Raw genomic sequence first — 10,838 nt, forward strand, 5'->3', positions numbered from 1 at the left:
GGACTGTATTTTGTCTGATTTCTCCCAGCATGAGCTGGCGGTATGGAAGATAATTATTATTATGTCCATTTTACAGATGCGCAAACTGAGACTTACAAAGATGAAGCAATTTGACTAGGGTCCCACCACTGCAAGGGCAGAGCTGAGACTCAAACCAAAGCAGCCTTTTTCAGACTTTGTGCTCAGAACCACTCCAGTTGGGGAACTCCACCCAGGGGGTCAGAGTTGGGGGAAAAGCAGCACCGAACAGAGGCCATTTTAAAGAAATGACCCTCAAAGACTCCAGAGAGGAGTTCATAGTGGGAAAAGGAGAAGTCTGAGCTGAGGCCTCCTGCTCAATAAAGACCTAATGTTTTGGGGGCCAGGGATCCTTTTGCCAAGTGTCTGGTTGAGGTTGAAAACCCGACCTAGACTTTCATTTCCTGCTCTGTGGCAGATAAGATTTCTGAAGAGCTCTCCTGCAGCAAAACTTCTAGAGGCCAGAAAAATCACAACAAACATACTTTTTTAAAAATTTAAATTCAATTAACATATAATGTATTATTGGTTTTAGCGGCACAGGTCTGTGATTCATCAGTCTTATATAACACCCAGTGCTCACTACAACACATACCCTCCCCAATAACCACTACTTAGTTCCCCCATCCCCCACCCCCCTCCCCTCCAGCAGTTTGTTTCCCAAGATTAAGAGTCTCTTATGGTTTGTCTTCCTCTCTGATTTCGTCTTGTTTCATTTTTTCCTCTCTTCCCCAATGATCCTCTGCCTTGTGTCTTAAACTCCACATATCAGTGAGATCATATGATACATGTCTTTCTCTGATTAACTTATTTCGCTTAGCATAATACCCTCTAGTTCTGTCCATGTCGTTGCAAATGGCAAGATATCATTTTTTGATGGCTGCATGATATTCTGTTGTACATATACACCACATCTTCTTCATCCATTCATCTGTTGACAGACATCTGGGCTCTTTCTATAGTTTGGCTATTGTGGATGTTGCTGCTATAAACATTGGGGTGCAGGTGCCCCTTCTTTTCACTACATCTGTATCTTTGGGGTAAATACCCAGTAGTGCAATTGCTGGGTCATACAGTGGCTCCATTTTCAACTTATTGAGGAACCTCCATACTGTTTTCCAGAGTGGCTGCACCAGCTCGCATTCCCACCAACAGTGTAGGAGGGTTCCTCTTTCTCTGCATCCTCACCAACATCTGTCATTTCCTGATTTGTTAATTTTAGCCATTCTGACTGGTGTGAGGTGCTATCTCATTGTGGTTTTGGTTTGTGTTTCCCTGATGCTGAGTGATACAACAAACACACTTTTAAATGCATTACTGAGATTGTCAGAGACTAAGGGAAATGTTCAAGTGCATCCCCAGCCCTTTCTATCCCTACCCCCACCCACCAACCTTGCCCCACAGCAACAAAAAAACCAACTAGTTGCTGATAGTAGGATGATGAACAAATGCAGAGCCTTAGGCTATCTCAGGGTCAAATGCTGATATCAATACTCTAGTGAGAAGGAGCAAGAGACCAGAGTTGGGTCCGTGCAACCTGGGCAACTGTGCTGAGACCTTATAAATGGGGCTACTTGTGAGAAGGTGGGTAGAAGATGACATCTGCCTTTAACAGGAGACAGGGAGCTAACCTGTCTATCTCCATCTCACCTCTGGGCTGAAAAAAAAAACAACTCTCCTATACTATAGGATTTGGGAATGGAATTTAGTCTACCCACACTTACAGAGTAGGGGAAAGCTATATAAATAAAGTGGCCCGAAATGATGAGAACCTTCAGTTAGGGAAGAAGTAAATATAAATTTGCCCTGGAGGAAAAAAAAAAAAAACCATCATCTCATACCTGTCAGGATTCTCCCTGGTTACAATCAGCCTAGTATAAGCCCCCCAAAATTGCCAGACATATGAGGAAACAAAATATCACAGCTGAGAACAAGCAGAAACACCAGGCAATAGATTTTATCTTCCATAGTTTCAAATATCAGCATTATTAAATACATAATGCAAAATAACAAAGTATAAAATCTTTATTTTTTTAATTTTTTAAAGATTTTATTTATTTGTCAGAGAGAGAGAGTGTGTGTGCACAAGCAGGGGGAACAGCAGACAAAGAAGCAGTCTCCCTGATGAGCAAGGAGCCCGATGCAGGACTCGATCCCAGGACCCTGGGATCATGACCTGAGCTGAAGGCAGAAGCTTAACCGACTGAGCCACCCAGGTGACCTGGTGTAAAATCTTTAAAGAAGTAAAAATGGAATCAGACACTGAACGATATAGAAGAGACATTCAAAAGTGACCAGATAGATTTGAAAAATCAGTGAAGAGGTTAAACAGTAGATTAGACATAGCTGAAGAGAGAATTAGTGAACTAAAAGATAGATGTGGACAAATCAGGAACGAAATGGAAAGGATGAAAGATAGACTCACTAGGCATAAAGAACAGAGTAAAAAGACCTTCCATATTTTTAATTGGGTTTCTTGAATGAGAAAATGGGGAAGTGTCATAATTTCAAAATATACAATATCTGCAAATGTCCCAGGGTTTATGAAAGATATTAGTACCACTGATTTAATAAGTACCACATGTCTCAAGCAAGCTAAAACAAAGAAAACCTTTTGCTTAACACAAAAGAAAAATGGAAAGAACAGACATATCACCTATAAAGGAACAACAACTTAACTAACAACTGATTTCCCAATAGCAGCAACATAAACCAGAAGATGATGAAATAGTATCATCAACACATTGGAAAAAAAAGATAACTATAAATCAAAACCTCTATTTCAATTATTAGAGTAAAATGAAGACATTTCACAAAATCAAAAAATAGATTGCTGTGAACAGACATTACTAAAGAAATTTCTGAAAGTTGCATTTTTTTTTTTAGGTCAATGACTCCAGAAAGAAGGAAGGAAGGCCTGAAATGCAATAGGAAATGGGGAGCAAGGAAAATGGCAAACTTGGGTCAATCTAGACAAACAATAACTATAAAATCAATAACCATACTGTCTGACTTATAGGGTTAAAAAGCAGAACCAAAATGCTTGACAAAAATAACGTAGAGAGAGTAAAATCTAAATTAAAACAGCCAACTTTAGAAAATGTACCATGTAAATCTGAGCATTTACACATTTTACTACCCATTAAAAAATAATAACTATGGGTACCCACATCAAGGTGTATACATTTCATAATCATAAGTCGAGTTAGGGAAAAAAGTCACAAAGTATCACTTAAACTAAGTATAAAAACATGACAAATAAATTATTTGGGGATACATACTGAAGTGGAGGATTATAATGGAATATTCAGAATAGTCATATGATGGGAAGGGACACAAAGGTCCTTAAGGGTGTATTAATGTTTGTTAAATTAGAGGGTAGTTACTTATTCATTTTACTGCCCTTTAAATCATATTTATAAAACACTTTTATATATGTGAAATTGTTTGTTTTTAAAAGTAATAATAATAAAGTAATCTAAATCCTTATTTAGATTTGTAGATGCCAACTGCCCAGGCGGGATGCTCTGCACTGGGGACAGTGGCTGAGGGAATGGAAGCTGAATGAGTTGCCCCTTAGGAGCCCACTGCAGGGAACCTGAGGACCATGAATGCTCTGAACCATCTAGGAACATGACCATCCCAGCAAACAAATGTCCATGAGGCCGTGCAGGTCGTAAACTCAGCAGTGACCCCAAAATATCATGGTCAGAAGCACCAGTGCTGTTGGACAGAGCCTACTTCCCAAGTCTCTCACATCTAAAGGTTTGGAAGCAAAAACCCTGAGAAAACCCCCAAGGTTCTTGTGTAATGTAAGGGTAGTGGGTGGGGAGCCTAACTAATAAGGGCATTTAGGGACCCATGGGTTAACTGGAAAAAAATGAAGCCTTTGTGTGCCAAGCTGGTGCAGGCAGATGACTCTAGCCAGGTGCATTTGAGGTAGGGCTGGCTCTCTACAGCGCCTCTGCGCGGGCTTGGGCAGCAGCTGCAGCATGGCCAACCTTTCTTGGCTCCTCCTTGGCTGGGAAGGGCCACGTCGGGAAATGAGGGGTTAGGGCAGGTGGATAATTCAGAGCTAACAGAGGTTCCTCCTTTCCGCAATATCCAAATTGGAGCCATATATTATTCTTCACGGGAAAAAAAAAAGGACAAGTTCCTATTCTTGGGAGAATGGCCTAAAGCTGGTAATTTTAGCATTACGTATATATTCCCTTTTTAAGGCCTGAACAAACGCTACAAAATCAAGGATTTATTATTTTAATTGTAGTTGCTCTGGCTCACACTTTAGTGTTTGGCCTTTGTTGCAATCCATCCCGCACAGAGAGCATCTGCCATTTTTGCCTTCCAGAAGGATAGAGTCTCACAGGGACTTCTGAAATGCTAGCACTCTGTACCAGGGGTGGTGAGGTGCAGGACATAAGCAGAGCATGTGAGCCATCACCAGTTTGGATTCCTCTCTGCTGCCTGTATCACCACCCAAAGCAGAATCAGTCTCAGGCTTGCTGAATCTTAGGTCAGTTCTTTCCACGGTGGGTTGAGCGTGGGCTTGGAGAAGAAAACATAAGTCCGTTCTTACAGTCAGACTGATATTTATCAGGGTGTGGTCATGGCTGAAGGCAAAATGTTAGAGCCCCTGTCATTCAGCATAGAGCATGAACCATATTTATTTTTCCAAGAACAGGGTTAAAATCTCTCACCCAAAATTACCAAATTATATGAGACTTTTAATAAAGTTCTTGCTTCATCCTGATAAGACATGATTTATTCCACCCTATTTTCTAATTGTAAAATCCAGTGAAAGTGAACCTTGCAAATTACCACTTTAAACAATATAAAATGATCACTTTTTTTAAGAAGTATGCACTAAAAATCTTATTTCTCTGCTTTGAATATGGTGATGCACTTAAATACAGTATTTGTTAATGGTTTTCTTCTTCCTTGAATCATGGCCAAGAAGAATTTTTTTTCCCAGAAAGTTTTATTTTCTTCTTCAGATTTAGGTGAGAAAGTGCTCACCTGGGGAAGTGAATCACAGGGATGAAAAGTGCAGCCCAGGGAATAGAGAACATGGTATTGTAATAGCCAGGTGCGGTGACATGGTCGCTACACTGTGGTGAGCACAGAGTGACACAGAGAGTTGTGGAATCACTATGCTGTACATCTGAAGCTAATGTAACATGGTGTGTCAGCTATACTTCAAAAAAAGTAGGAAAAAAAGAAAGTGCTCACCATCTATGTGCATCAAGAACCCAGGTCTTTCAATGGAGCCTTGAAAAAGTGGCAGTGGATGAACTCAGCAAGCAGGGCTACTTCATCGCTGTTTCTGATCCGTATGCTGTGGATTTTGAGCTGAAGGTCACAAAGAAAGATATTGCTGGTGAGCTACTAGATCAATGTTTTAATCCCCTATTCAAAGGTTTCCTTTTTTTCTTCATAAGAAATCAACTATGACCATATATTGAATGCCAAGATAAGGACCAGGAATGGGATTTAGGGAAAGGAACTAATGGTGCCCCCTTAAAGATGTCAGAGTTATAAACAGACACCCATAGTCCGAGGGCAGACAAATGAGCCTTCTGAGCCACTGCCCAAGAGATAACCAGATGAGCTTACGAGCCTGAGAAGTTAGTCAACCTTACTAGACTCTACCAGTCCCATTTGGCCCCAAAATTTGTATTGGTTTTTGCTTTTCTCAAAGAGTCTTTCAATGTCTAGTATAGATATCTAAATAGAATAAGTGTACAAAATATTTTTGATTGATTACTGCAACATTATCTGATATCACTAGATAATAAGTCGTAAGTTACCAAAAACAATTATACTGAGAGGTTTTCTCACAGATATGCTCTTATACACCATCGTTCTTTCCCTCTCTTTTCCACCCAAACAATAGTAGGTTGAGAGACAGAGAGAGAGGTGGCAAGTAAAGATTAAAAACAATTAGGACACCAGGACAGATGCTAATTTTTCTTCCCTCAAGACAAATCAGTATTTGAAAACTTTTTTTTTAAAGCTTTATTTATTGCAGAGAGAGAGCATGAACATGGGGAAGGGCAGAGGGAGAGGGAGAGAGAATCTCAAGCAGACTCCATGCTGAGCATGGAGCCCGATGCAGGCCTCAGTCTCACAACCCTGAGATCATGACCTGAGCCGAAACGAAGAGTCAGTTGCTTAAGAGACTACACCACCCAGGTGCCCCAGTATTTGAAAACTCTTACATACACGGTAGCTTAGTGGTTTGATCTCCAACACTGTACAGATTGGCATCTGAGTCCCAGCTCTGCCACTAACCCCTGACATCAGGCAAGTCACCTATCTTCTCAGTGCCCCAGCTTCTTCATCTGTAAGACATAGATCACAGTGAGCTAATGGGGGTTATGCATATGATTTCAAAAATGTTTTTATGCCAAAGGCATTTAGTGTAGTATACTGCCTGACATGTAGTATGCTCGGGTTCAGGGTGGATAACTGTTATTGGAGCCCACATGCATGTTCAGGGAATAAATCAAAGTAGTCCTCCTTTCAGTCATGATGACACTCCAGCTCTCTAGTCTACAGGGAGGCAGTTCTGTGGACGCTTCTCTGTAACATCATGGGTCCTAGCCATCCTTGCTTTCCTCCCATTACTAGCGCCTGGGTTCAGGTCCTTATCACCTCTCACCTGGAATATCCCTCCTGGGACGGACGCACAAGTCATTCATATCTAAGGGTTCTCAGCCTCTTTTCCATAAAAGGCTCTCATCTTTATCCCCAAAGCTTTATACCAGCCTCCAAGCAGAGCAGGCTGCCAGGTGAGTGCCCAGGCTTGTGAGGCGCCAAGAGAGGAAATGGGAGGAAGGAGATAGGCCCCAGGGGCTGAGGGTGGGAAGAGCTGGCTTTGGAGTATGAGAAACTCCACAGTGGAGTCAAAAACTACTCACACAGTGTCTGTGAAGCTCCAAATGCTATTCTAAAAACTACAGATGCAAGAATGAGCAAGATAGAATCCCTGCTCTCCAGGCGCTCACCTTTAGGGAGTGTGGATTGCTGAAGAGAAAGAACTGCCAAGTTGTGTTGCTATTCCCTTTAGCAGTTTTGGAAGCACACGGAAAGATTGGAATTGCTTTTTATTGTTGTTTCTTAGAATATGAGACCCTCGGGTTTCATAAGGCTGGGCCACATGCTGCCCTGGAATTTTTTATGATTATATAGTCATCTCTGAACTGGTTGCCAGACCTCCCACCTTGCCCTTTTCTACATTGCTACCAAAGGTTGTCTCTAAAACACAAATCTGATCATGCTCTAAGTTAACCTTCCAGCTTAAACGCCTTCCATTGTTGCCCTTTGCTTCCAGAAGAAAGTGCAAGACTTTATTGATAGAGTCCTACCGACCCCTAGTCTGCTTTCTTGTCCCAGCTCCCTACACCTCCCGTGGCTGCCACAAACTCAGGCATAGCCCAGCCCTGGCACACACAGACCTCACACTCCAGCAGAGTGTTCTCAACACAAACGCTTTGCCCACAGTGATCTTGTTCCTGCCATCTCTTGGACTCTCCTCTCTGGAAAAGCGTAGTCATCCTTCAAAATTCCATTCAAGAATGCCCTGTCTGGGAAGTCTTCCTGACGCACCCTAAGTGGAGCTAATCTCTCCACCCTCCCAGACTTGCTGTACTACTTAAATACACATATTGCCTTGGGTTTTGATTATTAATTCTGAATGATTCTGGCTGAAATCTTGGTTTTCCAGGGTTGATTAGACAGGTATAACTGGTTGAGCAGGTAGCTCCTTTTTTCCCCACATTGTTCCATATATTTTGGCTCCTTTTACCCATTTGTTCCCCCTCACACACTGTGCACCTCATGAAAATGAGAACCAGGATTGGAAACCCCATGGTGCCCAGCACATACTAGAACTCCAAAGAATGAATGCATGTAGAATCAAAAAGAGACAGGAATATTCTAACCCTGTCTGCTGGGGATGATCTCTGATTTGCGTGAGCTGCCCGCTGAGCTCAGGAGTGAGAAGACCTAGGTGTGGCATATTTCTCCCCAAGATCTCTCTGCAGCCCCAGAGTCTACAAGTATGAGTTGAAGCAGGTGGAGCCTATAAGAAGAGGTCTCTGGTCAGAGATATGATTGAGGAGCAAGGGAAGATTCAGGAAGCCAATCTGGTGATATTTCAAGTTTGTTTTTTCTCTTATTTAATATGTTTAATATTTCTTTTTTTTTAAGATTTTATTTATTAGGGAGAGAGAGAGCACAAGCAGGGGAAGCAATAGGCAGAGGGAGAGGGAGAAGCAGACTCCCTGCTGAACAGAGAACCCAATGCGGGACTCGATCCCAGGACCCTGGGATCATGACCCGAGCCGAAGGCAGACACTTAACTGACTGAGCCACTCAGGCACCCCTAATATGTTTAATATTTTTTAATATCACATAAGCCAGGCATCTTCAGAATGCAGTGTAGTGTAAGTGCCACACATAGACTTAGCAAAGGGCACCAGGGAATGGCACTCACATCACACATCTGACTGCTGTAGCCAGAACTGCACGGAGCACAAATTGTAAATGCCGAGGCTCCAGGCTCAATATGGCTCGAGGGCCCTTTTTCCCCCGTGGTGGCTCCAGGATGTTCTCATGTCATCCCTGCTCCTTCTGTGGGCCAGGCTGCCGGCCAGCTTGGACCTGCCATTGCCAAGACAAGATTATCAAGGTCACTTAGCTTCACAACAAGCAATCCGCCTGACAAGTCTGGAGAATTGAAGGAAAATCCTCATTGTCTTTGTTTACCCTGATGATTGTCACATGCTCTTCTTTTGTTTGGTTTTAACATGGTTCACAAATTGATCGGGGGGCCTGAGTGAGTCAACACTTTCCCAAAGTATTGATTCTAATCACATGGCTTGGCCGGTTCTGAGTGGTGAAGCCAATAACTGTGTACCGCAGGGTCCTCAAGCATTGTGCGCCTATGCCTGCAGAAAGTGATTGGGGCTCTCAAGACCCTCTGGATCCACACTGACACAGAGTGAAGCTCCTAGACCTGACCATTTGATGCTCCCAAGTACTGTGGTCGCGACTGGAGTGGGCAGAGACAGGAGGCTGTGCATTTGCTTCCCTCTGGTGTCAGGTCCTGGAGTGAGCCTCCGGACTCTGTCCTCTTACACTAGATGAATGGGTGCCTTCCAGCTTCACTCCCAGATCATTCCTGGACACCTAGCCCAGAAGGTAAGCTCATTTTTTCATTGAACACTGACCATAACCATGGCTAAAGTTTATAGAATGCTTACTCGGTGTTGCACACCGAGCAACAGACTTTATAGAAGTGTGTCATTTAATCCGCACAACAAGTAGGTACCATTAGTAGTATTCCTGTAGAAGATGGGGGGGTGGGGGATCCATGCTGGAGAGAAAGGAAACAGCCTAGTTAATGAGTTTCGGAGCTGGGATCACAGCCCAGATCTGCTGCCAAAGAGTGCAGGCTCCTAACCTTTGTGCTGCACGGCCTTCCTCACTGCAGATGAACTCATATATGTTCAGATCCATGGCCCTCACCCGCAGAGGACCGTGCCTGGCATGCTCCCAGTATCAAAGCTGTAGGCTGGGCAGTGTGAACACTTAGGTGGAGGCCTCTGTGGGCATATGAAAACGTTTCATACAAGTATATAAACACAGTATAGGAACATCGCCTTTAGCATGGGTCAAAACCATAACGCTTTAGAACCTTACTCTGATCAAGTCCAGGATGATCGGCAACATATTATTCCAGGAATAGAAAAGGGAAAGACAGTTTTGTACTCTGTCATGGGCTCTCCCTTCACTGGACCTTTGATTTGTCCTGTGCTTGAGCAAAGAACAGACCTTACAGAGCCAGTGCCCAGCATAACTACCCACAGTCTTCCTTGAACGCCATATAAAGAGGCTTTTGCAAGGGGATCGCATTACTATGACCACATAGGACACGCCCCCCATAGGACGGGAGGAGGAAAATGGCCCAATTTATGTTAAACCTGTCTGATCTGCTTGGTGAAGGAGGTTGGCTGGATTGATTCTGAGTAATTATCATTCATGTTTAGATAGAATAAAGATGAGCTGTGTTCAGGGTTTCCCACCAAACTCAAGGGTTCATTGCTGTTTGGCTCACTGTGGCTCTTTGGTGTTGCCATGGCCAGGGCCCTCGGGGCTAGCTCAGCGCACCAGCTGTCCTCAAGGGCTGGTTGGACAGGATGCTTGCGAAAGATTTTCTTTCAATCTACCAAAATGCTGTGAATCTGGCTTCCTTCAGGTTTGTGCTCAGGAATACTTGGGCTAGAAGGTCCATGAAAATTTAGATTTCCTAAAGTATTTTTTTCATCTTATCAAGTTAAACCTCCAATCTATTAGATATGTTTATTTTTTATTCCATAAATGTTTATCAAGCAGTTATGTGCAATGCTGTACCTTAAGTGCCTACAGATGGGGAGAACACAGGCCGCATTCTAAATGAATTGTTAAACTAGAGCGGGCACAGACTTGTACACAAATAACTATGACACATGGCAAGGAATGTCACATTTGTCTCTGTCCCCGGAGGACACTGATTTGGATTTGACCTCCAGGGTTGTTATGAACCCTTCATGTTGGATGTCACTTCTACTCTTCACCCAATTATTACTTTTTCCGAGGATAAATTAGCCCTCTGTTGATTCACCACGAAAGGAGCAGCAGAGATGTCCACACAAGCAGGACCCCGGGGAGACTAGGGTCACTCCCTGTGGTCCCTGCAGGGATTTAAGCCCTGGGATTCTCTCGTACAGCTGTGAGTCCCTGCATCTGACCTTCCTCCACTTCCTGCCCCACCTGCC

General features: G+C 43.2%; 2 long non-coding RNA genes across 3 annotated transcripts in view; one reads left to right on the forward strand and one right to left on the reverse strand.

The window, feature by feature from the left end:
• Nucleotides 1-10,838, reverse strand: part of LOC112838393 (uncharacterized) — a 49,502-nt gene that overhangs the window by 7,659 nt on the left and 31,005 nt on the right. Inside the window, exons 3-5 of one of the 2 annotated variants that reach the window (XR_012373789.1) lie at nucleotides 6,241-6,359; nucleotides 5,248-5,367; nucleotides 4,328-4,628 (exon numbers count right to left, since the gene is read on the reverse strand). This is a non-coding gene — a long non-coding RNA (uncharacterized lncRNA). Of the gene's footprint in view, nucleotides 1-4,327; nucleotides 4,629-5,247; nucleotides 5,368-6,240; nucleotides 6,360-10,838 lie in introns of those variants that run through there. The other variant, XR_003211972.2, reaches the window with a different exon arrangement.
• Nucleotides 6,324-10,838, forward strand: part of LOC141370083 (uncharacterized) — a 6,050-nt gene continuing 1,535 nt past the window's right edge. The window contains exon 1 of the long non-coding RNA XR_012373788.1: nucleotides 6,324-9,222. This is a non-coding gene — a long non-coding RNA (uncharacterized lncRNA). The remainder of the gene's footprint in view (nucleotides 9,223-10,838) is intronic.

The sequence above is a fragment of the Callorhinus ursinus genome, unplaced genomic scaffold, assembly GCF_003265705.2.
Source record: "Callorhinus ursinus isolate GAN/ISIS: 27379988/994484 unplaced genomic scaffold, GSC_fseal_2.0 scaffold26, whole genome shotgun sequence".
In the NCBI taxonomy this organism is placed as follows: Eukaryota; Metazoa; Chordata; class Mammalia; order Carnivora; family Otariidae; genus Callorhinus; species Callorhinus ursinus.